Source organism: Lissotriton helveticus, chromosome 1_2 (assembly GCF_964261635.1).
Source record: "Lissotriton helveticus chromosome 1_2, aLisHel1.1, whole genome shotgun sequence".
Classification (NCBI taxonomy): domain Eukaryota; kingdom Metazoa; phylum Chordata; class Amphibia; order Caudata; family Salamandridae; genus Lissotriton; species Lissotriton helveticus.
In genome coordinates this window covers 349,365,282-349,390,972 of record NC_136058.1, presented here as the reverse complement: position 1 = coordinate 349,390,972, position 25,691 = coordinate 349,365,282, and the positions used below count along the sequence as shown (strand labels likewise).

General features: G+C 49.0%; 1 long non-coding RNA gene across 1 annotated transcript in view; it reads right to left on the bottom strand.

Moving 5' to 3' along the window:
* LOC144807905 (uncharacterized) overlaps window positions 1–24,430 on the bottom strand; it is a 44,497-nt gene extending 20,067 nt beyond the window's left edge. Inside the window, exons 1-2 of the long non-coding RNA XR_013606515.1 lie at window positions 24,315–24,430; window positions 6,313–6,446 (exon numbers count right to left, since the gene is read on the bottom strand). This is a non-coding gene — a long non-coding RNA (uncharacterized LOC144807905). The remainder of the gene's footprint in view (window positions 1–6,312; window positions 6,447–24,314) is intronic.
* Window positions 24,431–25,691: the final 1,261 nt, after the last annotated feature.

The following is a 25,691-nucleotide window of genomic DNA, read 5'->3' as shown; positions in this document are numbered from 1 at the left end:
CGCGTCCACAAACCCGAATTGCTGCGAGTGCCCTGGTTTGTCTCCCTTGAGAAGTATCTCGGCAACAATAGGTCTCGAGGGCGAGACCTAAAAACAACATCTGCTCCCTCAACAGCTGAAAACTGACGTCTGCCTCCACAGTATTGCCAAATACAATATTGCCCCCTCAATAGGAAAAATCACACAAATGCCAATTATTTGGCAAATTACAACTCTTCCTCCCACATTAGGTGAAAACACACAACTGCCACCTACACAGGTGATCACTACAGGCCTGATTTTTACTAGGTGAAAAGTAATTGCCCTGTGATCCCATTTTCTTTAGCATGACAAACCCCAGAATGCTTCCTCTGCAAGAGTGAAGTCCTAGCTGCCATGAAGCAGGTTGAACATGACTGCCACCTTAGCAAGAAAAACACAGGATGACTCAGATGTTGAGGGATAACAATATAACCGCTGCCTTCGAAGAGGAACACACAACTTCCTCATCAGTAAGTGAAAATACCAAATTACCTCCTCAACAGGCTAAAAGGCTTTCAATTTCCTTTTCAGACAAAACACGACTGACTTCTGAAAAGGTGAAATGCGTCACGCTCTATAATAACTGCCTGGTGAGATCACAATCTGTAATAACTCCCTGGCGAATGGTATTGTTCCCTCCTTTTGTAAAACAACTTTAGTCACCCTCTCTTCAAAAAGGATACTTAAGAACCTAATATCTCTTCCAACTATCCTATTTCCATTCTTCATTTTTGTATTAACATTTTAAATATTTGGATGAATACACAGCTCATTTCTTATATTGAGGAAAGCAGTGTCCTTAATGCATTTCAGTCCAGTTTCAGGCCCTCATTTAGCCCAGAAACAGTGCTAGTGGCTGCAGTCAGTAACATCTGTATGATCTTGAAGCAGGGAGCCCTGAGTCTCTACTCGTCCTTGATCTGTTGTCAGCCTTTGACAAGATCTCACATGCTGTACTGCTAGAACCATTAAACGTTATTGGTTTGGGGGACAACGCTCTAAGATGGTTTGAATCCTTTATTGTAAAATTGAACACAGGCTGTTCAGAGGGCTTTATTCCGTGCAGATTGTAAAGGTACGCCCTGTGGAATCTCTCAGGGATCTGTTCTCAGTCCAACTCTCTTTAATATATATGTTGCTCCATAAGCGTATCAGATCACCTAGTCTGGGTTCTAATTTTATGGCTATGCTGATGGCACGCAGATCATCTCAAACAAGACAGAGGTGCTGATTTTCGGTAATCCTTAAGATTGGTGCCCCCTGCGGTGGCCCCAGGCATAAGGGGAGTGCCCTAAATTGGCAACTACTACCTGGAAACTTTAATATGTACACCATATAAAAAGCTAATGGCCACTTGTATTTTTAATCATAAAAAAATTATAGATTCATCCATTCCTTCCTCAATACTCCAGCAGCTCTTAATACAAGCCTTGATTCTCAGCAGGTTGGACTATTGCAATGCATTGTATGTTGGTCTCCCTGCCTATCTTATGCTGAGACTGGGGAGGCAGTTTTGAGTTTTACCTACTGTACACTAGCAGCATGTATCACCTGCTGAGAAGCCATTAATGCCATTTCACTTCCTGAGCTGGAGGTTATTTTCCATTTGGTGAAGGCTTAGTGAGGTTTTTACTTGCTAAGACAGAAGTCACCTCTATAGTCTGCTTATGGTTATCCACATGCTGGTACTGGTGGGCATGTCGGTGGGTTTGTCATGCTGGAAAGGCAGATCTATGGGGCATATTATCAAGGGGGTTTATCTCCGCTTTTTTGGCTTTAAAAGCCAAGAAAGCGGAGATAACATTATCTCCCTATTACCTAGTAGGAGATAGCGACCATCTTGGGCCCCACTTTGCATGTCAGTGATATTTATCACTAATGACATGCAAAGTGGGCATGCCAAGATGTTAGCGACTGGAAACAGTCGCTAACAACGCTATCTCCTATTACCAACTTTTGGAGATATTCGCGCTAAGCGCGAATATCTCCAAAAGCTAACACCTGCCCTGAGCAGTTCTTAGCCATGTTATCCAATGGGAGGTGGATAACATGGCTAAGAGCATTAGCTCGGTAATGCATGAATATCGCTGACTTTTCAGCGATATTCATGCATTGCGGCCGATTTTTATCGCATTTGCGATAAACCTTGGTAATACCAAGGTTTATCTGCGATAAAAATCGCCGCAGCTCAGCGGTAAATTTTTGTCTCTAACCAAGCAATAGCGATAATTATCGCTATTGCTTGGTAATATGCCCCTATGTTCTCTCCTTTTGAGGAGGTAATCATATTCTTTTACTTGTTACTGGGACTGTTGGGTGTTTTCTGCTGCTGAGTAGGCATTCGTGTTTTTAACCTGATGAGAGCGCATTTATGTACTCTCACCTGCTGAGCAGGCAGTCTTGCTTTTACCTGCTCAGGAGATATTTATGTTTTATTTCCACAAGAGGAAGAATTATTTTCGTTTGCTGAGAAAGTTGTGTGTTTTCTTCACTCTTGTGGGCAGTTGTGTGTTGTCATCTTCTGGCGGAGGCCGAGCGCAGCGTCTAGAAGAGGGTTGCCTTTTAAGCATGCCAGAGATGGAATTGGTTCGAGATGCTGGATAAATGGCTTTGTGGCAGATGCAGAGAGCCTTCAACCAACATCTTTTCTTAACTGGGAGCCAACATTACCAGTTGCACATAGGCACTATCAAATCTCTGCATGCCAAATATCAGTCTGGCAGCTGTGATGTGTGGAAACATACAACTGCCTACAAACCATGTACACATGTATCCATACTGTGAGTACATATAACATACAAATGCCAGGCAGGGGGCAACCATGTGACTGCATCCCCTGCAGGTTTAAACCTATGACTGCACATCTAAAGGTTGCAAAGGACTGCCCCGTCAGAAACAAAAAAAGACAGAATTGTACAGCATAATTTTTAAGATATCCTCATCAATTATCCGCTATTCCTCATTTATTATTTCCTGAATCATCACTCCTCTTCGATCACCCTCATTAGCCATCCCTCCTCCCTCATCCCTCAACCATCATGTGTCAGTGTCATCATTCTAAGCTGAAGATGAATTTAATGCACGGCTGTTCTCTCGGTAAGTTAAGACACACGACTATCTAACCAAGGGGCAAAAACATACGACTGACTGCTCCTTTGGCATCTGGAAACATAACAGCTCCTCTCCTGCTCCCCTCTCTCTGCCCCCTCAGTGTGTAAAACACACCACTGCATACTTTACTACCATAATGCAAACACTCTGCGCTGCGGAACTGGGCCGGGGGCCTACCGCCGGTCCGCTTTCCTCCTCTCATCCCTTATCCCCCGCTTTTATTTTAATTTTATTTAGTGCATTTTTTTAAAGCGTGGACATTACCCGAAGGTGTCAGAGCGCTGTACAGTAGAGCTAGTTATGTTACAAGAGAAAAGTGGTACAAAATAGAACATTACAAAGACTAAAAATGAAGGGTATACAAACACAAAATCCAACGCAGCACCCAGGGGTGAGGAATGCACAGGAAAAAATACAAATTTACAATGAAGAGTGAAATTCCAAGAGGGGCCTGAGAATGAAGGGTACACAAGACCAAATTGCAACACAGCACGCAGGGGCGTGAGAAATGCACAGGAAAAAATACAAATTTACAATGAAGAGCGAACATACAGAGTGCAACCACTCTCCCCAAAGACTTTTCGATAACAGGGCGCAGACGGAGCCCCCAAGACCCTCGGAGCAGTTAGATTCACAGGATGGTTGCTCTGGAGCCCCAGAACTAGAAACCACATGAGCTGGGCAGGAGGGCCATTGCTCGGCAGAGGGAAAGGGCACGGTGCGCTCGAGGTGGCGCTGGTCACAATAGCACCAGCCAGACATGCCAATAGACCCAATTCAGGGCAGACACACACAGCCCGTCTGCTCCCGCCTCCAGCCCACTGAAAGCCCCCAGAGGAGGGCTGGAGGTCTGCCTGTCACTGGGGACGCCACCCATGAACTGGTGACTCCAAATGGGGCCCGTCCCTCCCCTCTCAAAGCATATCCGTTCTATGCCTTCTCCACAGCTCAGACCGCTTTCATCCCCTGAAACTCTCGCAGAGACCGGGCTAGGTGGCAGAGGGTCACAGACAGGGTCCACGTAGGTCTGCTGATCACCCCACTCCCCTGTTCAGGGTGCAGCCAGAGTAGACGGCCAGGTTATTTAAGCGCTGTAAAACAAACATATGCCCCACCCTCCCCAGAATGTGTCCTCACTGAACTTTAAGGGCCTCGGGCGCAAATGGGGCCTCCTGAAGGGTTCACCTGCACCGAGCAGGGCTCCAGGGGTCTGGCTGATTCCTGTGGACCCCGGGCTGCTCCGGCCCACAGGTACCCTTCAGAAATGGAAGGCCCGGGCCTACAGGCCGTTTGGAGAGACATCAATGCGCCTGGGACTCATGTTAATAGAACCACCCCCATCTTTTCACACCACATTCAAAGTGGACTTCTCCAGAGCTCAGGCTAGTCCCAAGTCCAGAATCTCCTCAGGGACCCCTCGAGTGACGGGGGTGGTGGTGCTGAACCTGGGCAGCGCGCTCGGTGGTCTGGGCTGCCGCTCCTAGCAGCACCAGGCCCAGGACGAGCGTGGAGTAGAGAGCAGGACTGCTCCTAGCCACAGAACCCATTCCAGAAGACGGACTGGAGGGGCCTAACTGGTCACTGGAGAACACCCAAGGTCACTGCGGCAGGGACAACAGCCCCCTACATATGTGACTTCTCTAGAGCTCACGGGTTCACCGACCCCTCAGTGAATAAGGGCTGTATAGGTCATGTTTATTACGGAGGTGGGGGGAGTTACTGGACACCGGTAGACCAGCGGGCTGGGACTAGGGCCTAGTTTCAGGGTTGCTAGGATGACAAATTCCCATAGCAGGCAGCCGAGAAAAAGACCCCGGGGGCAGCACACGCATTTCTAACGGGCATCTTTGTGAGTTGTCTCTGCGGAGAAATAACGCTCCTGCGCGCTGTGCCAGGCCCAGGGTAGGGGGATTTTTTTTAACTTAAAATTGGCCTTAAATACGATCACACAACCCCTCAAAGCCATTTGTACCTCCCTGCACCCAAGCCTTCCTGCGCACTCCCTCTGGTATGTGTGTGACCTTCACCCCACCACCTCTGAATTACACTTGAATCTGCGCTGTGTCCTGCGTGCAATCTCCGCGTGTTTGTGTGTCACCGGGCCTTTCACTTTTAATTTCTAATCCGGCCCAGTTGTGACGGTGCCACGCCCCAGCACAGACAGTGCCGTGCAATTCAAACGACTGGACAGAGTGGACGGTCCTGACTAGACTTACCTGCAGACAGGGGGCGGGGGGGGGGGCTGGAAACAATTAAATGCTGTGCCTCGCTCTTTTTCTCCGTCGTCGACTCGTCTCTCTCTGGTCTCTGACATAACGAGATGCCTGCCTCCTTGACCTCGCCTCACCATCACGCGCACTTTGCGCGAGCCCAGCCTCAATGCGCATGATCAACACCCAGACCCCACCCTAAGAGGTGAACTACACCTCGGATTGTCGGCCGCGCGCAGATGCAGGGGCCGGGCAGAGGAGACGTCATGGATCTGCAGCAGCAGGTGCATTTATTTAATACATTATTCATTACGATTATGAATTGCCTAAATCGGACACGGCCGGTACAGAAGAAGTTCACAACAGTAAGTACTACTGTACAGCAGGCACTCCCGTTGATCTTAAGTGACTGGTGCGTGTTGTTTTTGCCAGGCTCTCTCTCATTCTGTGGGGGCGGGGTGGGAGGCCCGGAGTCCATCGTCACGACTTGTGTGTCATTCTCAGAGGCCCCTGAGTCCCATAAGCAGTATGAGAAAGTGTCACTCATATTCGTAGAAATGTATGAAAATGTCACACATGGCAATTTGAAACCTTGGCAGCTATGTATGCTGGCTTGCCAGCGAAAGCGGGACAGGCGCTGTGCACGTGGCTGGACGTGCGCGTCCACAGACCACAATCTGCGCGTTCCCCCGTCTATCTCCCTTGAGAGCCCATCTCCACGACAATAGGTCGAGAGAGCTCGACCTAAAAATGTGAGCATTTGGTACGAGTATGTAAATAGAGGAGGCACCGTCGGCAAACACGTGTATGTAAATAAAAGAGTCACCAGCAGTTCTCTTCCACACACGCGCACGTGTCAACTGTCAAAACGTGCTACACGTGTGGAAGAGCTAGCGGGATGCAAAGTAGGGTATTTAAACCGCAGCTGCCTATTGAGACTCGCTTAGTCCTATTTGCTCGTGTCACTCACCTGTTTCCAGATCCCTCGTCTGCAGTGTCTTTCCCTCCGGATCATCATCTTGACTCCACTTTTCTTGGCCTGACTGCACTTCCGGCAGGTCCTCCTTGAGCTACTTCCTCCTTCCCGGCTCGGAATTCCAGAACCTGCAACAGAAGCACAAAAGTGTAAAAAAAAAAAAACGATAACAATAGATCATGTATCCAAGTAAGTTAAAAGATCGAGCATTTTATTTCAACACGTTTACGGTGAGTTTATTTTAAAACTTTATTTGTTCAGAGACTACAAAATGCAGCTTGTTTGAATTTGTGAAAGCGTTGATTCACAAGGAACCTTTTGGATGCCTTGTTATAATAACTTGACATTTTGCAGAGGAAGTAATTGCGGTTAGAAAACACAGAATCTAAGCAGGACAATTATTGTTTTCAGAGACTTTGAATAAGGACCCATGTGATGGTCTCTCATTTAACTACTTGTATATGTATTGTTCACACAAATATTGTATGTGATTTGAATTATTTGGAGAATAGTAGTTAAGGGATAAACAAAGGAGAAAGAACACTGTAAGTTGAAACATATTTATTAACAAAGTCGAGAGATATTCTTTCTACGACACGAATACGGGTTGCAACTAAATTGCAATATTTTTTTTTTAGGAAAAAACGTAATTATTCGTGTAAAGAAAAATTGCCCAAAAGGTTCAATTACTATTTACATCGGAACCCAAAGATTCTAGGTATGAAAGAAATAAGGGTACAGTGAAATTGAGAATTATCTATACAAATATTGTAAAAGCTGGTGTTCTTCTTTTCATTTGTGTCTAGTGATGACTAGAGGAGTCATGTTTATCAGCACATAACTAGGACAGGGCAAAATCATACAACCTTGCTATTCCTGAGAAAATACAGTTCCCGATACCCCAGAGAGAGAACACCCTGTGCAGCAAGACCGGCAGTGCCACCTTCATTTCTTTTTCTCTAATTTCGTCCCCATTCCCTTTCCCCCGTGGGGTCTCCTGGTTTGGCCGGGTGTGCTCACCTACTGCCTTTCCATTTGGCCCCAGAGGATTTAGGGCCTTATCTTCACCAAAGTTGAATGACCTGGAACACAGGTGAGTGGCAGTCATAACACTATGCTGACATGAAGGAGGCCCTTCTCACCCTTCTCACCAAGTATGGTCTCACTGCTGAAAAGTACAGGGATAAGTTTAGGCACCAAAATAATACCCAGGGTAAAGGTTCTCATCCCCAAGGAGACAAAAAAGCAGTGGTCTCTTCAGGAAAATCTGCAGTGACCGGCCCACAAGTGATTTTCCTGTGACCAGGTTGGTCACTTGAAGGGGTACCCCAAGTGTCCCAAGAGGGCACAGCCACTCACCGGTGGGCAGACCAAGGTGTTGGCTAGTGTAGCGCTTGGGGAGGAGGGGTGCTGACAGGAGGGCGGGGATCCCGCAGAAATGACCCTCGTCTCACTAGAGGACAGTGAGATGGTCCCAGGAATGCAGGTGCCCCCTAACACAAAGAAAAACAGCACCTGGGTGACCATCAATGGGAAAAGAGTAGAGGCTCTCAGAGACACTGGAGCCAGCGTGATCTCAGTCAGGTCTCACCTGGTCTCTGAGGAGCAAGTCGTCCCGGGAGCATTCCACCAAGTAGTTGCTGTGGACAACTCAGAGTGCCAGTGTATGGTGGCACAGGTTCCCTTTGAATGGGGGGACTTCAGGTCCCTTGAGGGTGGTTGTGAGCCCTACCATGCCTGTAGATTGTCTGCTAGGTAACGATTTGGAGCAGTCCTTGTGGAAGGATGTTGAGCTCAGGTCTCACTTAGAGATGCTTGGGTTGCCAGAGTGGGCATGCGTGACCACTTGGTCAATGGCGGACAGTAAGGATGATCAGAAGGACCTGGAGCCTGAAATAGTGGCCAAGGTCTCTGCCAAGAGAAAGGGCTGGGGGCATGGGAAACCAGCCCCTGAGGTTCCCATGGTCCGGGAGAAGGCTGACATTGAGGGGGACGCCCTGGTACCTACAGGGAAACAGGTAGCTGAACTGGGGACATCTCTAAGCTGACCCATTGGCAGCAAGAAGGTGATCCCACCAGGGAGGAGTTCTGCAAGAAGCAGAAATAACGCCCTTCTCTAGAGGGTTTGCGGCAATAGGATGCAAACCAGGCAGCGGGTGGTCAGTCTGGATAACATTAGATCTACTGGGAGGATGTTCTCCTGTACAGCAAGCCTAAGGTCACTGAGCCTGGGTCAGCCCGTGTGCTGGTGGTACCCCAGGGCTTCAGAACATTCCTACTGGGTCGGGCTCATGGCGTGCCTTTGGCAGGACATTTGGGGTGGGACAAGACCATTGACAGGTTTGACACCCACTTCTTTTGGCCCCAAATTCAAAAACAGTCAGATGGACATTGCAGGGCTTGCCAAACTTGCCAGACAAGTGGTAAGAGTGGGAGGAAGGTTAAAACTCCCCTCCAACCTTTTCCTGTTATTGTAACCCCTTTTGAAAGGGCCAGGGTGGACATTGTGGGGCCACTGGATCTCAAGACAGCATGGGCAACAGGTACATTATGGTCTTGGTGAACCAAGCCACCTGGTACCTAGAGAGATGGTTTCTGACTGTGGAACCAATTTCATATTATGGCATCCCTGTGGAAGGAGTGTGGGGTAACCTACAAGTTCACCACTCCTTACCAACCCCAAGGTAACAGTTTGGTGGAGAGATTCAACCAAATTTTGAAGGGCATGATCAAAGGTCTAACAGAACCCATGAGGCGTAAGTGGGACATATTCTTGCCATGCCTTCTCTTTGCATAAGGTAGGTGCCTCAGCAGCGTCTTGAGTTCAGTCACTTAGAGCTCCTGTATGGTCACCCTGTGAGAGGACCTCTGAGTTTAAAAAAGGAAGGTTGGGAGGTTGCTCACAGGAAAACTCCCCAGGATGTGTTTAGCTACATGCTGGCCTTCAGAAACTAAATTGCCCGCTTCAGGGAACTCGACCAGGTGAACCTGGAAGCAAGCCAGGAAGAAACGAAAAAGTGATATGACCACAATGCCACATTGGTCGAATTTCAACCTGGACAAAAAGTGTGGGTCATGACCCCAGTGGAACCTTGTGCCTTGCAGGTCAAGTGGACTGGGCCTTTTGAGGTGTTGAAGCGCAAAAGTGATGTCACCTACCTGGTGAATTTGCAGCCTCCCAAGAACCCTTTGAGGCTTCCTCCACGTGAACCGCCTCAAGCCACACTTCGAGAGGCACAAAATGTGAACATGCTCTTGGCAACAGATAATGGGGTGGAAGAGGAGAGTGAACCTCTCCCTGACCTCCTGTCCACCAAGGAGCATGATGGGTCAGTAGAAGGTGTAATCCTCTCCCCTACACTGACCCCAGAGCAGCAGGGTGACTGTCACCGATTGTTGGGACAGTTTATCCCACTGCTCTCTCCGACCCCAGGTGTTACTCACTGGTGTATCTAGTGACAGCCCTTCTGTAAAACACAATGTTTATAGGTTGACTGACCGAGTTAGGGCCAGCATCAAAGAGGAGGTCTAGGGGTAATCAAGCCCTCCAACTGTCCTTGGGCCAGCCCAGTGGTCTTGGTCCCAAAGGCTGCTGCACCCGGTGCCACTCCAGAACTGCAGTTTTGTGTGGACGACCGGGGGCTCCATACCATCACCAGGACTGATGCACACCCCATCCCCAGAGCTGATGAGCTTATTGATTGGTTGGGGGACGCCAAGTTCCTCAGCACATTTGATTTGATGTCTGGGTACTGGCAGATTGCCTTAACCGATGGAGCCAAGGAGAGGTCAGCATTCTCAACCCCTGAAAGACATTACCAGTTCCGGGTGATGCCCTTAGGGTTGAAGAATACCCCTGCCACCTTTTAGAGGTTGGTCAACTGGGTGTTGGCTAGACAGGCTAGACAGGAGGATGTCAGTGCTGCATACCTGGATGACATTGCAGTGTTCAGTTCCAGCTGGAAAGAACACTTGCAGCACCTCTGGGAAGTGTTGAGAGCTCTGCAGAGGGCAGGCCTCATGATCAAGGGCAGTAAGTGCCAGATCGGGCAGGGTTCTGTGGTGTACTTGGGGCACCAGGTAGGAAGCGGCCTGGTGGGGCCCCTACAGCCCAAGATTGACACCATTCTGGCTTGGGAACCACCCAAGACCCACACAAAGGTAAGAGCCCTTTTAGGACTCACTGGGTACTACAGGAGATTTGTCAAGGGATATGGCACCATTGTTGCCCCTTTAACAGAGCTGACTTCCAGGAATCAGCCCAAGAAGGTGATCTGGACTGAGTCCTGCCAGAAAGCTTTTGAGGCCCTGAAGGCAGCCATGTGCATAGCGCCAGAGCTCAAGGCACCCGACTTCTCCAAGGAACTTGTCGTGCAGACCGACATTTCAGAGCATGGTGTAGGAGCGGTGCTCTCACAACTGAACAAAGAGGGCCTAGACCAGCCTGTAGTCTTCCTTAGCAGGAGACTACTCCCCAGGGAACAGAGGTGGCGTGCCATAGAAAGGGAAGCTTTTGCTGTGGTCTAGGCACTAAACAAGCTAAGACCCTACCTGTTTGAGACTCGCTTCCGAGTTCAGACAGAGCACAGGCCCCTCAGATGGCTGATGCAAATGAGGGGTGAGGACCCAAAACTGTTGAGGTGGTCTATCTCCCTAAAGGGAATGGACTTTATGGTGGAACACCGCCCTGGCCCAGAACACACCAATGCAGATGGTCTGTCCAGGTTCTTCCACCTTAGTGAAGAGAACTCCCAGGAGGTTGGGTAGTTCTCCCTACTTTAAGCTGGAGGGGACACGTGTTTGACTTGGCATCTTGTGGCGTGTTTCCCCAGTCTTTTTGCTTCCTGACCTCCTGGTTTTGCGCACTTTCTCACTGCTGATCAGTGTTAAAGTGCAGGTACTCCTTTTGTAAATTGTTATTATGGATTGGTGTTTCCATGACTGGCATATTTGATTTTCTAGTCAGTCCCTAGTAAATTGCACTGGGTGTGCCAGGGCCTGTAAATCAAATGCCACCCACATGAGTAGCCCTGAAAATGTAACACTGGCCTGTCAGTGCTGAGCCTGTGTGCCAGTCTGGGACTGCCATGTTGACTTGGCAAGTGTACCCACTTGCCAGGACCTAACCTTCCCTTTCCATACATACCAGTCACCCCTGAGGTAGCCCCAATGTACTCCTGTGAGCAAGGTGCAGTGTATGTGAAAGGAATGACATGCCCGGGTGTGTGTGGCATGTCCTGATAGTGAAGTACAGCTAATTTTGTTTTTCACTAGTGCAAGGCTACCAATCCCCATAGGACAGAATAGGGAGTTTGTTTATAACATCTTATAAACATAACTACCCCTGGGAACAAGGTAGAAAAATAAAGTTTAGTATGCCTGAACTCAGAATCTAAAGATGCACCTTTTAGTAAAAGTGATTTGTACATTCTGTGTTTGAAAATACCACTTTTAGAAAGTAGATATTTTGATGCCTGGCCATCCTGTAGGCTTCTGCTGGGTTTGTGTATTGACTGTCTGGCTTTGGAGTGACATGGCCTTGGGAGCAGCAGTGGCTCCAGAGAGTCTACATGGGTCAAGGATGGGCTGAATAGGCTTGGGCTGCATTTAGAGTAGGGGAGGAGATTTCCTGTCACCTGAATGGGCCTAGACTGCCTCTGACAGTGCTGTCTCCACCTCCTGCAAGGAAGCTGCACCAGAGAGGATGGAACTGGTTCTGGCTGGGCACAGACACTCTCTGCCCCTAATGAATAAGGGATTTTGGGCTATAAAAAGTGGGTCCCAACACCCTAAACTATCGAACTCATTTGGACCACGAAGACTGCCAAGAAGAAGAGCTGGATGGAGAAGCTGTGAGGAGGAACTACCACTTTGCTGAGTGCTTTGCTGTGTTGGCCTGCAGTGGCTCCTTCTGTCTTGGGCAGTGAAAAGACTCGACTGAACTTTCTGCAACTTCTTTATTGAGTATCTCCAAGGGCCTGAAATGGAACTTGCCTCCTGTTCTGAAGTCTCAGGGACTGCAAAGACTTCACCAAGCTCTGGGTAACGCTTCTGGTACCGCAGTTTCAGCTGCCACAGAAAAGAGAATCGCGACCGACTCTGTCGCTGGCTCTGTGTCCTGACTGCACCGCAGACCGCACCATCCGCATCTCACACCACAACCCTGGTCTCACTGACAACAAGACCAAGAACACCGCCACTGAGCCACTGCTTGCACATGACCTCTAGGCACCGCAATCCGCACCGCCTCGCTTCACTTTGCCATCCTGAGCTCACCAACGCAGACGGTGCTGCTGACTTCGACACCTGTGACCGCATTTTGGCTGGGGGCACCGCTCGTAAGTTTCACAATGCACCGCCTCATCCGACATCACCGTCTGGGTCAACCGACGCCAGCTTCCGCTAACCGGCTCTGTCGCCTGCACTGCAACCTGCCAGCATCGCACCGAGCACTGTCTCTCCCTGCACCGTAAGCCTTGGTCTCACCGATGCCGTCTGAACAATCATCACGAGCCGCAGCCATCACCGCATCGAAAGGACACTGCGCCCTGCACTGCTTCCATTTTGCTATGACTGGCTTGTACCAACGAGTCAGCCACAACGAGAAAGGAATTGTTACTGAGTCTGTCCAGGCTTTTTCTGGCCCGTACCAACGTGGTCGGCTGGAACTGTTATACTCTGATGTTTTCAGCATCGTGGTAGCCCCGGACGGAGCCACTGACTCGTACGAACTGGGTTTTGTAAGTATTTTTGCAAAGTATACCTTTTTAAGTACTGTATTGTGTATTTTTATCATGTTTGGCTTTTGTAGTGTTCTCACTGTATTATTGTTGGTTATGTGCAAATGCTTTACAAACTGCCTCTAAGATAGGCCTTACTGCTCGAGCCAAGCTACCAAGGGGGTAAGCAGGGGTAACTTTAGGAGTGTAACTCCCTTACCCTGACTAGGAAGAAAGGTCCCTACTTGGACACAGGTGCAAGTCCTTGCCAACTAGAGACCCCCATGTCTAACATATATGTTGTCATGGAAAGCTGGCAAGGGATCCAGAATGTGCGTCCTGTTAAAGGAGGTGTTAGAAGGTGGTCTGGTTGTGGTCTCAGAGTTGGATTGGGTGTTTCTCTTTACTAAATCTAACTTGAAGGAAATAATACAACTTTCCTTCATCACACACGTGGGAGGACACTGGGAGGACTATCCTTTCCACCCCATTAGGTTTATATAGATTTACAAGAATGCCCTTTGGCCTAATATCAGCGGCTGCTGTATTTCAAAGGGCAATGGAGGACATATTGAAAGGCATAGCAAATGTAAAAATATATCAGGATGATTTATTAATTTTTGGATGGACAAATGAAGAACATGATCAGTTCTTGAGAACATTTTTAGAAAGATTTAGAGAGAGAGAGGTCCTATTTTAAAGGAAGAGAAGTGCAAAATTGGAAGTAAAGAAATAACATACCTTAGACACAAGTTGTCTATAGGAGTGAAACTGAATGAACATCTGGTAAGGACCATTCTGAATTTGCAATGTACTGAAAAAAAGAGGAATTAGTCAAATCTTTGGGAATGACAGAATATTATGATAAAGTTATTTCCGGGTTTGCCAATTGTACAAACAATTTAAGAGGGTTATTAAAAAAGGCGTAAAGTATTTGTGAACCACTGAGTGTGATAGTGAACTGGAAGACATAAAAAGTGCATTCTCGGTTGCTCTATCATTACAGAATATTTTTTTTAACAATTTATTTGTCAAATAACACATATAAAGCAGAGCTCTGTGCCCCAGAAACTTCTGAAGCATCAACATACACCATTTTGACTGACTATTTTCATGTGTAAACAGGAGAAAATGAAAAGCAATACAAATGAAATATTAACCAAATAACTATAACCCCCCTAACCCACCCTCCATCGCACTGTCGTCTATTCCAAAGCAACAAAACAGAGCAATATCTTTATTTATACAGTTATGATGTGTCATCACCCAGGAAACAACTTTTCCGCCGCACACCAGCAAAAGGAGATTAAACCTGGTCAAGGTGCCGGGCCAGCAGAGCAGGCTCTAACTCCAGGCCACAGTTGTTTGCCCAGCGCTTCCAAATTTTAAAATGCTTTTGTGGGCACCCCCTGGCCACAAAGATTGGAGTCTCCAGGCCCATACAGAAGCCCAGACTGAGCTTCCATACAGAGACGGAGGGCAATATCCCTTTTAGCTAGGGTAAATCCCAGAAGCATGAAATGGCGTTTGTAAATATTGCCCCCAATTCCATCCATAACGTGCTGGAGAACCAGCTTTGGTGAACAGGGAAGGTCGCAACCCAATACTTCAGAGAGGCAGGCCATTACCCCCCTTCAGAATCGCGCCAGTGGGTAGCAGTGCCAGACAGTATGTAGCAGGGTACCCTCCTCATGCTCACATCGAAGGCTCACAGGGGAAGCCACCAAACCGCCCTCCACAGCATAACCCTGGCATAAAATACACGGTGGAAGTACTTGAACTGGATAAGCCTTAATCTCATTGCAATAGCTGACCCTCAGGGGGAGGCTAGGACTTCTGTCCAGTCTTCCTCCATCATTTGGCCCACATCTCCCTCCCACGTCTCCTTAAGATGCTACAACAAGGGGGAACTATGTGTTACCAGGGACTGGTAGATTTTGGAGATCTTGTGATCCTGGAAATCTCCCATAAACACCTTTGCCTCCACCGGACTAGACTGTGCCAGCATCTCTAACCCCTCAATGCTAGGGAAAATGGCAAGCCGGAACTGTAAATATAAAGATTTTGAAGTCAGGCCCCCGCATAACATCAGCCAGGGTAGCTACCCGATATTGTCCCAATCGTGAAATCCAGGCAGAGCCACAAATTGTGGCAGGCGCCCATTATGCCACAGAGGGGTCTCCCGAGTCAATCTATTCAACCAACCCATCCTCCGTAGCCCCTGCCTCCAGATCTGGAAAACAATCCTCATGGCAGACGACAGGGAGCATCTCAACTGTGCAGAGTAGAAAATTGTGTGTAAGGTGTGTTCCCCCATGCACCTCAGTTCAACAGCCTACGCCGGATCAGTCCTATCCCCATACCGCCATTTGTTAAGGACTAGCAAATGCGAGGCCCGGTAGTACGACAGAATATCAGAGGTTGCCAACCCCCTACAGTATGTGGACTGTAAGCAGGTCAGCAGGGCCACCCTCGCCACTCCACCATCCCAGAGAAACTGACCGACGGCTGCATTAACCTGATGGAACCACTTGTGATAAATTGGATATGGATGATTTTGCAATTGGTACAGCAAGCACGGGAGCAAAACCATCTTGAAAATGGTCGAACCGCCATATATAGATAGGGGCATGCGGGACCAGATGCAAATATCCTCCCGTACACAGTCCCATACAGGCACCAAATTTCTATCCCAGGAAGTGGTAGGTCAGTCCGATAGGAACACTCCTAAGTATTTCATCCCCCCATGCACCACCTTCCCCAAGGATGCCCAGGAACCAAGATCCTCCTCACCGGCTAGGGCCCAGAGGGTAGACTTCTGAGGGTTCATGTACAGGCCGGAAGTCTCGTCAAAAATCCGCATGTTGCGTAGCAGCCACGGTCCCGTCCCATCCAGATTAGTGAGGAAGAACAGCACATGGTCGACGTATACAGTAATACGATCCGACTGTCCATGCGCCCATTCGAGACCAGTCACTTGAGCGTCGATCCGCACCCAGACAGCAAGGGGATCCATCGCTAACGCAAACAAATAGGGAGACAGCGGACACCCCTGGCTGGTGCCCCGTCCAGTGGGAAACATGGAAGTGACAGAGCCCGCCACGCGCACAGACGCGGTTAGATCTGTTTATAGTAGGGTTAGATATGACAGGAAAGGAGGCCCTATGTTCAACCTGCAAAGAAGTGTGAATAGGTACCCAGCTTAGAAAATCAAATGCCCTGTCCACATCCGCCAGCAAGAGCGCTGCCCGCTCCCCCAACCCCTGGATGGTTGCTACGGCAACATGGGCCCAGTGAATATTGTGATGGGTCGCCCTTTGGGGCATAAACCCGGTCTGATCGGGATGGACTAAGGAGGTAATATGCAGCCAGAGATGGTTGGCCAACGCTTTGGCCAAAATCTTGGCCTCAAAGTTTAGGAGGGAGATAAGGCGGTAGGACGCATGTTGATCGGGAAGTCTACCAGGCTTGTGGAACACCACCACTTCCGCATATCTCCAGTCACTAGGTAGGCGACCACGTTCCCTGGCCTCTTCCACGACCTTGCAGTAGTGGGGTCCCAGCTTCAGGAAATACCGTTTATAAAATTTGTTCGGAAAACCGTTCGGTCTCGGGGCCTTTCCGGGGTGCAGGTCCACTAGGGCGGCTCCCAATTCTTCCTCCGTGAGTCTGAAAGGGCCTTAGGTGGACGGTCATCTAAGAAGCGGCATAACATCTCTGCCAATAAGCATTCTTTGGGGGCATAGAGATCTGCATAATACATAGCAAAGCTCTCGACAATAGCTGAGGAGTCTGAAATGGGTGTCCCGTCCGGTCTCATAATACTAGGGAGAGCCTGGGGGAGGAGTGACCCCTGACACAGTCTATGTAGCAGCTTGCTAGATTTATCTCCCCACTGGTAGATCCTGCTACGGGTCACCAACCATGCCTGGCGGGCCTCAACTAGTAGATGGCAGTGAGCCTGTCGCCCCCCATCCTTTCTACTGCCGCCTCCAGCCCAAGAATTTCAGCCTCCGCTCGTATGAGGGACTCCCTTAGCGTTCTTCGGGCTGCCGCACAGAAGAAAATGTCTACCCCACAAATTGTGGGCTTCATTGTCTCCCAAAGAGGTTCAGCCCCCTTCACCGAGCCATTATTAAATGCCAAATATTAATTGATGGCATCTTCCATATGTTCCCTATAGTCCTCCTTCTGGAGGTTCCAGGCCGAAAGGCGCCACCTAAAAGGCCCATGTGCCATCCCCGCTCGTATAGTGATGGCCACCGGAGAATGGTCCGAAAGCCCCCATGGAATGATATCAGCCTCCACCTCCCCGCTGTCAACCGCCTGGAGAACAAATAACTAGTTGAGGCGGGAATATGAGACGTGTACTGCCGAGAGGTAGGTGTATCCCTGTGTTGTGCCCTGTAGCCTACACCAAGGGTCCACCCAGTCAAGGCCCATCGCAAGGTAGTATAGTTTGATAGGGTGTCGGGCCTCCAGTGAACCCCCGGGCCTCCACCGATCTCTGGCTGTCCATCACATCATTCCAGTCCCCACCCACAACTGCCAGGCCATCTAGTAGATCCGCCCACAGGGTCATACGTCTCTCCACCAACCCCCAGGACAGGTGCGGGGGGGCTTATACACTCCCCAGTACCACAGTATCTTCACCTACTTTGCCCTGCACGAACAGGTATCCACCCATGTCTTAACATGCATGTATGAAACCCGGCGATGGATCAGGACTGTGACCCCATGAGACCCCATCACAAGCCCTGCATGGAAGACATACATAGCCGAAACGTTGAGCGCACAGTGCCTTTGTCCCCATGAGATGCTTCTCCTGCAGCATTAGAATGTCTGCGTGGGTGCACTTTGACTGCTTAAGCATAGCCCCGCGTTTAATCTTGTCAAGCGCCCCTCTGACGTTCCAGATAAATATCCAAAGGGACGCAGGGAGAATTTGTGGACTACCCAACATCGCCGCCATTGAAGGGCTCAATACAGGTCAATTACACAAATTATATCATACAATAAGCGCAAAATGACTCTGAAATAATGTAAGACAGTGCAATCAAAGAACGAAAACCCCCAACACAGCCCAACAATTTCCCCCCACCCTATACCTCAATAGCAGTGAAGTACCTGTCGTGGCAGGCAGAGCAGGCAGACCCAAATGGGAGGTCCCACCCCTCACCCACCAATGGATCCCCAACTTACAGCCCATTGTCTGCTGGCCCTCTCTCTGTTTGTTAAGGGCACACGGAGATACCGGCCTTCTTCTGTTCTTCTCCAGTCGAAGCAGCATAATAGAGACCCTGAGACCATAGTCCTATCCAACAGCTAGTCCGCCACCGCATGCTGTCGTGAGGCCAACCCATCCCGAGAGGAGGCACTGCATGACTGGGAGCGCCGCCCAGACCTGGAACGCCTGCTACTCCTCCCCTTCAATTTGGGCTGTTTCCTGGCCGTCCTGCTCGAGGAAGAGTCAGACTCTCTCGCGGGTGGAGTATGGGGATGTAGCAGTACTGTCTCATCAGGCCATAGGAACACCTCCTCCGGTGAGTCAAAGAAGTGGGTTCGGGAACGATCGAAAGCAAAGCATAGGGAAGTTTGTGCTCTTGGAAGCGGGCTTTGGCGGCCATGAAGGACTGCCTCCGCAGCTGAACCAGTTTTGTATGATCAGGATACGGGTGTTGTCAAATAGTAGCGGTTCTTAGGCCCTAGCCTGCTTCAGGATAGCGTCCCGATTATGATAATTAAGTATCTTTGCAATGATGGGCCTCGGGCGAGCTTGCGGTGGGGGCTTCTGCATTAAGGCCCTGTGAGCGCACTCCACCACAAAACATTTGGATAATGACCGCGGGGGAAGCCAGCTCTCCAGCCACTGAGTGAGGAACCACTTCATGTCCCCATTCTCGCATCCCTCCAGAAATCCAACGAAGTGTAGATTGTTGCGCCGAGCTCTCCCCACTAGAGATGCAAGTCCACGTTGGGTGGGCTCCTAAGAAGTCACCCGCTGGTGCAGGGTAGCAATGACATCTTCCACTCCCAAAATTCTTGTCTCAGTCTCGGTGATGCGTGCAACTGCATTCCGTAGGTCCTGCCGCAACAGCATGACGTCAGAGCCAAGTACCCCAATTTTGGCATCTAGAACCTCCCTGGACGGGGCCATAACAGCCATGAGAGTGGCATTGTGGGGCACATCGCTATGCTTCCCTCCTGATGCCGCCGCAGTGGCCCCCAGCCCTGTGAATTATTCAATCATGCTCTGCTTGCTAAACCTCCCTCTGGCTTATCTCTCATCATGGCGGGCAGCGCACCTGCCCCCGCCTTGGACAATGTCCTGCTCGTGATCAGCGTACCATCATAAGGATAAGGGAGTCTGTCTAGTCCGGTCAGAAGCACCAAGAGTAGGGTAGCACAGACCAAGCGGCCCGACCAGACTGCCAATCACAACACCGTTGGCAAGGAATACAGGAGGGGGTCAAGAAATCCAGGTCCACCGGGGACGCAGGCACCGCCAACTACCTGTCCACTCCTCAGCCCCAGGGACCACTGCCGAATCAGGGAAGACCCCCACCGGCCCCACTCCACCTCCTGGTGGACCCTTCATGCTAGAACTGATGCACTGTGATGGCTCAATGGAGAAAATAGGAGACCCGCTGTGGGCCCATGCAGCCCGACTGGCCACCAATGCAAGGAGAGCGCACCACCATCCAGGAGGGGAGCACAGGGCCTCCCGCAGGGCACCAAGGATCTATAGGCACCCCAAGGAGCACAACGGCTCAGGTCTTCTGCCAGAAGCCCCAGGAGACGCCCGCGCTGTCCGACAGACCGCCGAAGCGGGCGATCCGTGCAGCGGGAGGGGGGAGGGAGCGCAATGTCGGGCTGTCGACGGGCAGCAGGATGTGTTAGCGGGCATGCCCTTTACCTTCGGGCCACCTATGTCCACCCAACAGCACCTCCAGGCGGCACCCCCCGTGGCCCGACAAAGCTGCCGGACCCCCCAATGTGTTTCGTGCAGGGGGAGGGGGGGAGGCGGAGGCACGCGGATAGCAGGAGGGTCACTGGCAAATGAAAGGCCCCGATCTCTGAGGGCTCTGGAGGTTGCTCGCGTGGCTCGCCTAGCCGCAGATGTGAGGATATTGCTGGGCAGGGGGGGAAGGTAAGCACACTCTGGAACCCAATGGGTCCGCAGGCACCAGCAGGGTGCGGGACCCAAACAAGGACCGGCAGCACACCAACCCTGCAGCAATGAACTCCCAGCGCCTCTCCCCCGCGGCCCGACACAGCCGCCGATCAATGAGGCTCACCCTGCGGATGCTGTAGAAGTGGAGGGACAGCCAACCCCCGGTGGGAGATGCCTGGCCACCCGGCCAGGAGGCACCCTCCTGGAATCGACCAGCCTCACCCACGCAGCCACCAGCCCAGCAGCACCGCCCTCAACCGGGGGATCCGGGTAACGCCCCAATCGACGCTCTGGCTTCACACTGGGCTGAGAGACCAAAACACCAAAAAGCCCTTCCCTTGGCCGACTCCACACTGCCGCTCCAGGCCACATTGCTGGTCGGGACTCGGCCCAAGTGTGCAGCACCAGTTCGTGTCACCTCCTGGGCAGCTTTGAGGCACAGAGACAGACCAGAGAAGCAGGATATTGCCGGATAAAAGTCAAGGCTGGACGGAGCTCACTTAGCACACGTCCGACATGATGGCTCGCTAAGCCACGCCCCCATCATTACAGAATTCTGACACATTAGAAAGTTCAATCTTAGTAACAGATGTGGGTCAAAAGGACTTGGTGCTGATTTAAAATTAGGAAAAGCTGGCATATAAATAACTATTATGTTTATTTCAAGGCAGTAAGTAGGACTGTAGAATAGATACTCTGTCATAGAACAAGAGGCTTTGTGTATTTTTTGGGCGATACATTTGGTGTGGCACTAATTTTGTATTGCAAACAAATCACACGCTGTTTTGAGAAGTGTTTTCAAAAATTAGATAGATGAGATATCCAGCAGAATTTGCAGGTGAATCAATTTCATATTAAAGTGGAGTATTTTCCAGGAGTTGAAAACAGAGCGGCGGATTGCCTGTCTTGTTTGGTCACAGAAACACAAGATGAAAAGGAAGAAGAGTTGAAGTGGGACCCTGATAATTTTAAAGTATGTGAGATCACAGAGGAAATGATAAATGATGAAGAGTGGGAAATATTTGTTAAGGATGATGTGGGTCTACAAGAGGTTGTGGGTTTAGGTGAGAATGGGCGGAAATTAAGAAAAGGCATAAATGAGAAATGTTTGAAGTATTGGAATGTGAGTGATAAATTGTCGCTTCGACAGGCTCTGTTGTGGAGAGGTACAAGACTCATACCTCCCATGTGGGTCAGATAAATGTTGATTCAGCTGTCGCATGTAGGTTATCAAGGCATATGCAAGACCAAAGAAAGGATTAGATTGCATTTTTGGTGGTGCGGTCTTGACATTCAAGTGGAGAGAAAGATTTGTGAATGCTCATAATGCATGTCAAGTGACAAAATATTCAAAGCAAGGGTACAAACTATGCTGCTTAGAAATTATCTGGAGAAAGCATGGAAGGATGTTGCACTGGACATATTAGGGCCAGTACAAAGTCGAGCTCGTCAGTTCCATGGTGTTAATTGATGTTCATTCAAGATGGCCAGAAATATGTATTTCACATGGAATAGAAACAAGTAATGTAGGGCCATTCCCTGCCTCCTTTGGATGGGAATGGCCCCTTTCTTTGCGAATTTCCCCCTATGTCCCTTGCCATATCTTTAGACCTTTTGTCTCGGCTGAACTCTGGCTCGCCGCTGGATCCTTGTCCGGCGAAGTGTCTAGGGAGAGTGGCGCCAGTTCTCAACACCTTACTGAACCCACTTCTTAATGCCTCTTTGGCCACCGGTGAGGTCCCACAGGCCTGGAAATGCGCCTTGATTTTACAGCTGATTAAAAAGCCTAACCTGGATCCTCTCATTCATGCAAACTACAGGCCGATCTCTCTCCTCCCTGCGCTGGCGAAAGTGACCGAGAAGCATGTGCATCGGTCGATCTCCAATTTCATCGAGGAGAACGACTTATTACACATGTCTCAATCTGGCTTCCGTGCTAATTTTAGCACGGAGACTGCCCTTCTCGAGGTCACCGAGGCCATCAGGGAGGTTTTAGATTCTGGAGGTAAGGCCATGTTGGTTATGCTTGATTTGTCGGCAGCGTTCGACACCGTTCCCCACGAAGGCCTCCTTTTAAGACTCTGGGAAATTGGCTTACGTGGGACGGTGTTGAGCTGGTTTAAATCTTTTCTTACCGGCCGCCGGCAAATGATCTGGGCGCCCCCTTATTCTGCCGATATGTCGCCACTAGAGGTTGGGGTGCCTCAGGGCTCCATTCTAAGCCCCATGCTTTTTAACATCTTTATGGCCCCTCTGGCGGCGGTGGCGGAAACTTTCGGCGCCCAGATCATATCCTATGCTGACGATACCCAGCTTCTGTTCACGTGTGACAGGGGTGGGGCTTTCGACGGCATACGGATCAGGGACTGTCTAGGTGCTGTTTTCGAGTGGTTTCGGCGGCATGGCCTAAAATGCAACTCCGACAAGTCGGAGCTGCTTTTTTTTGGCTGCGCCCCTGATTCCGGCTGGATGGCCTGGTGGCCACAGGACATGTTTCCTCCGGACAATGTCTCTCTTAAGGCGAAAAATCTTGGAATTCTGATTGACTCTGACTTATCTTTTAGACCCCATATCATCGGGCTCTCAGGGAAATGCTTTGGCATTCTCAGGATGCTTAGGAAGTTTCTTCCTCTGCTGTCACTCCACCACAAAAAAACCATCGTGCAGGCCTTGATAGGGTCGCGTTTGGACTATGTGAACGCCCTCTACTTGGGTCTACCTAAATATCTTTTGACCCGCCTGCAAGTGGTGCAGAACTCCGCGTCTCGAGCCATCTTTGGGCTCCAGAGACGGGCCAGTGCCGCCGAGTTACGCAAGGCCTTACACTGGCTGCCCATTTCCAGGAGAATTTTATTCAAAAGTCTGACCTTGGTTTTTAAAGCCCTTCATGGCGTAGGTCCCAAGTATATTGGGAAACGTCTTTCTTTCTACGTGCCTAGCAGGGCTCTGCGGTCAGCTTCTCTGGCTAAAGTGGCTATGCCTGTCATTAAGCGTTCCAGAATTGGAGGCCGGTCTTTCCGGTATCTGGCCGCGCGGGGCTGGAACGAGCTACCTCTGTTTTTAAGAAAGGCTAACAGCCTTCTCGCCTTCAGGAAAGAACTGAAAACTTGGCTTTTTGTTTAATAGTAGTTTTGGTTTTCCTTTCAGTTTTTAGCTGTTGTGTTGTTACTCTGTACTCAGTTCTCTTCGCCAAAGCGCCGGGATGCTCTTTTGAGTAGCCGTGCGCTTAGAAGAAAATAAATAACATAACATAACACATAACATAACAATTTCTTTGCAGATTTAATAGCCAGGGAAGGAATTCCTGGATGCATTGTTACAGATAATTAAATGGAAGAATTTCTAGGGAGGAAGGGACTAGAACGTAAGAAATGTTCCCTTTACCATCCCGAATCTAATGGTATTGTAGAAGGGTTTAACAGGGTGTTAAAGGAGTCTGTTCAAATAGCTAAAAGTCAAGAAACTGATTAGAACAAAGCCTTTCAGGAAAGGATGGTGGTGTATCGATTGATGCCTCAATCAGCCTCGAGGAAGGTGCCTTTTGGTTGGTTCAGAGGTAGAAGGCCGAATTCCCTGATGTGTCCGTCCTGAATGAATCATAAAGAGGTAGGTGTCAGAATGGAAAAAGATGAGTGGGAAAAGAAGCAAAAAGAAAGGGTGGAAAGGAGGAAAGAAGGGTTTGATTTAAAAGACTGAGGGCTTTCAACCTCAGTAACAGTGGGTAATCTTCCGAGAGTAAGGAAACCCAACGTAGGCAGTAAAGTTACGTTTTCAAGTCCACTTCGCGCAATCAAATTATTTCAAAATGCAGTAAAATTGGAGGATAATTGAACATGGAGTATGAGTAGGATAATGGTGTTTCATCATTGTCGGGGTGATGAGAGGATTGTTCAGAAGGATGGAGGAAAGAAAAAATTAACATAGAGAAAAAGGGTTGAAAAAGTCAGAGGGTAACATGGAAACCTAGTTTCATGAAAGATTATGTCTAATGTACAATAATCACGTTTACAGTTTTTTAAGTCTCTAATGTTTTATTATTGTTTTGTTACGATGGGGGAGATGTGTGGTGTAGCTGTTAGTATAGGTTTAAGAGGTTAGATTACCTTAGGATTCTATCTCTTGTCTTGGAGAGCTGGAGAAGGGTCAGGTATGTGCATCCTGTGAAAGGAGGAAGTAGAAGGTGGTCTGGTGGTCTCAGAGGTGGATGGGACGTTTCTCTTCACTGAATTCAACTTGAAGGAAATAAAACAACTTATTGTCATCACACACGTGTGAGAACTATCCTTTCCACATAAGATTTTAGTATGTAGTTTGTGGTGCATTTTGGAGCTCACTGTTCTCAATATTTTACTAAAGCATTGTGCATTAGAACACCGTCATTTACATGCACCACCTTTTTTCATTGAAATGGCCACTGAATTAGCACAGATATACAGCTTTACCACAAAAATGATAACATTTGCCGCTTTAAAAATATGGCCTATCACAGTGCTGACCTCTGACAGTGCTTAATTTGTAAAAAAAAAATGGTGCCAGGGCCCTTGTCTGGAGGCCACTGCATCTTGCATCACCGTTGTGATGCCAGCTGCCAATGACAATATCAACAAAACTACTGACAATCACACTCCTACAAGTGTAACAATTCTGACTATTTTAGGTGGCCAGCACAATAAGAATAGGTTGGCGCCAGGTATGAGTCCCTTTTGATGTATATTGAATTAATATACAACAGTTGTTGTGCTTATTTCAGAATTGATCACACAGCGCCACCATGTGGCAGACTGTCATAAGTGCCAGTGTTGACAGGAGCACGGAAACCACAGGCTCAACCTTTGACAAAAAAGAACAAGCATTGGCATAGCCAATAGGTCTCGTCTTTAGGGTCTATTTAGCCATGCAGCATATTATGCTGGTTACTACAACATTTACTGTTACTTCACATGCCACTGGTGAACGGCCACACACATCCAAGGTTGGGCTTTCGTGCTATTTAATAAACACTGGAAATGCAATTTATGACCAGATTGGGCAAGTCTGCAACCTAAAAGAAAGTAAATGATTAATAAAAATAATGTTATTCAAATAATCCCTTCAAAACTGCACCAGTCGGTGATGCAATGAAAACAAACCTCTTTCATCAATAGCAGGAGTGATATGATGCATGTTACTTGGTTATTTCTGCAGCTTCTTTCTGAAATGCACTTGCATTCATGAATTATTTTGTGAACATTGCCAATTTTGTAAATCACATTTCAATTATTTCGGTCTAAGATTATTGGATATCTGTTTGGGTGGGGAGTCCGGTTTTTCAGAGTTTCGCGACACAGTGTACTCAGGCTCTCTGGGTAATGTAGTGCACTGGTAGAGTAGTTGCAGAATTAATGATGGGGCCGTTTTTCGGAGTCCGTTCTCGAAATGGAGTGGGAGCAATCTGCCAGTGACAGTGCAGCTGCAGGTATTTGGGGTTAATAAAGTCGACT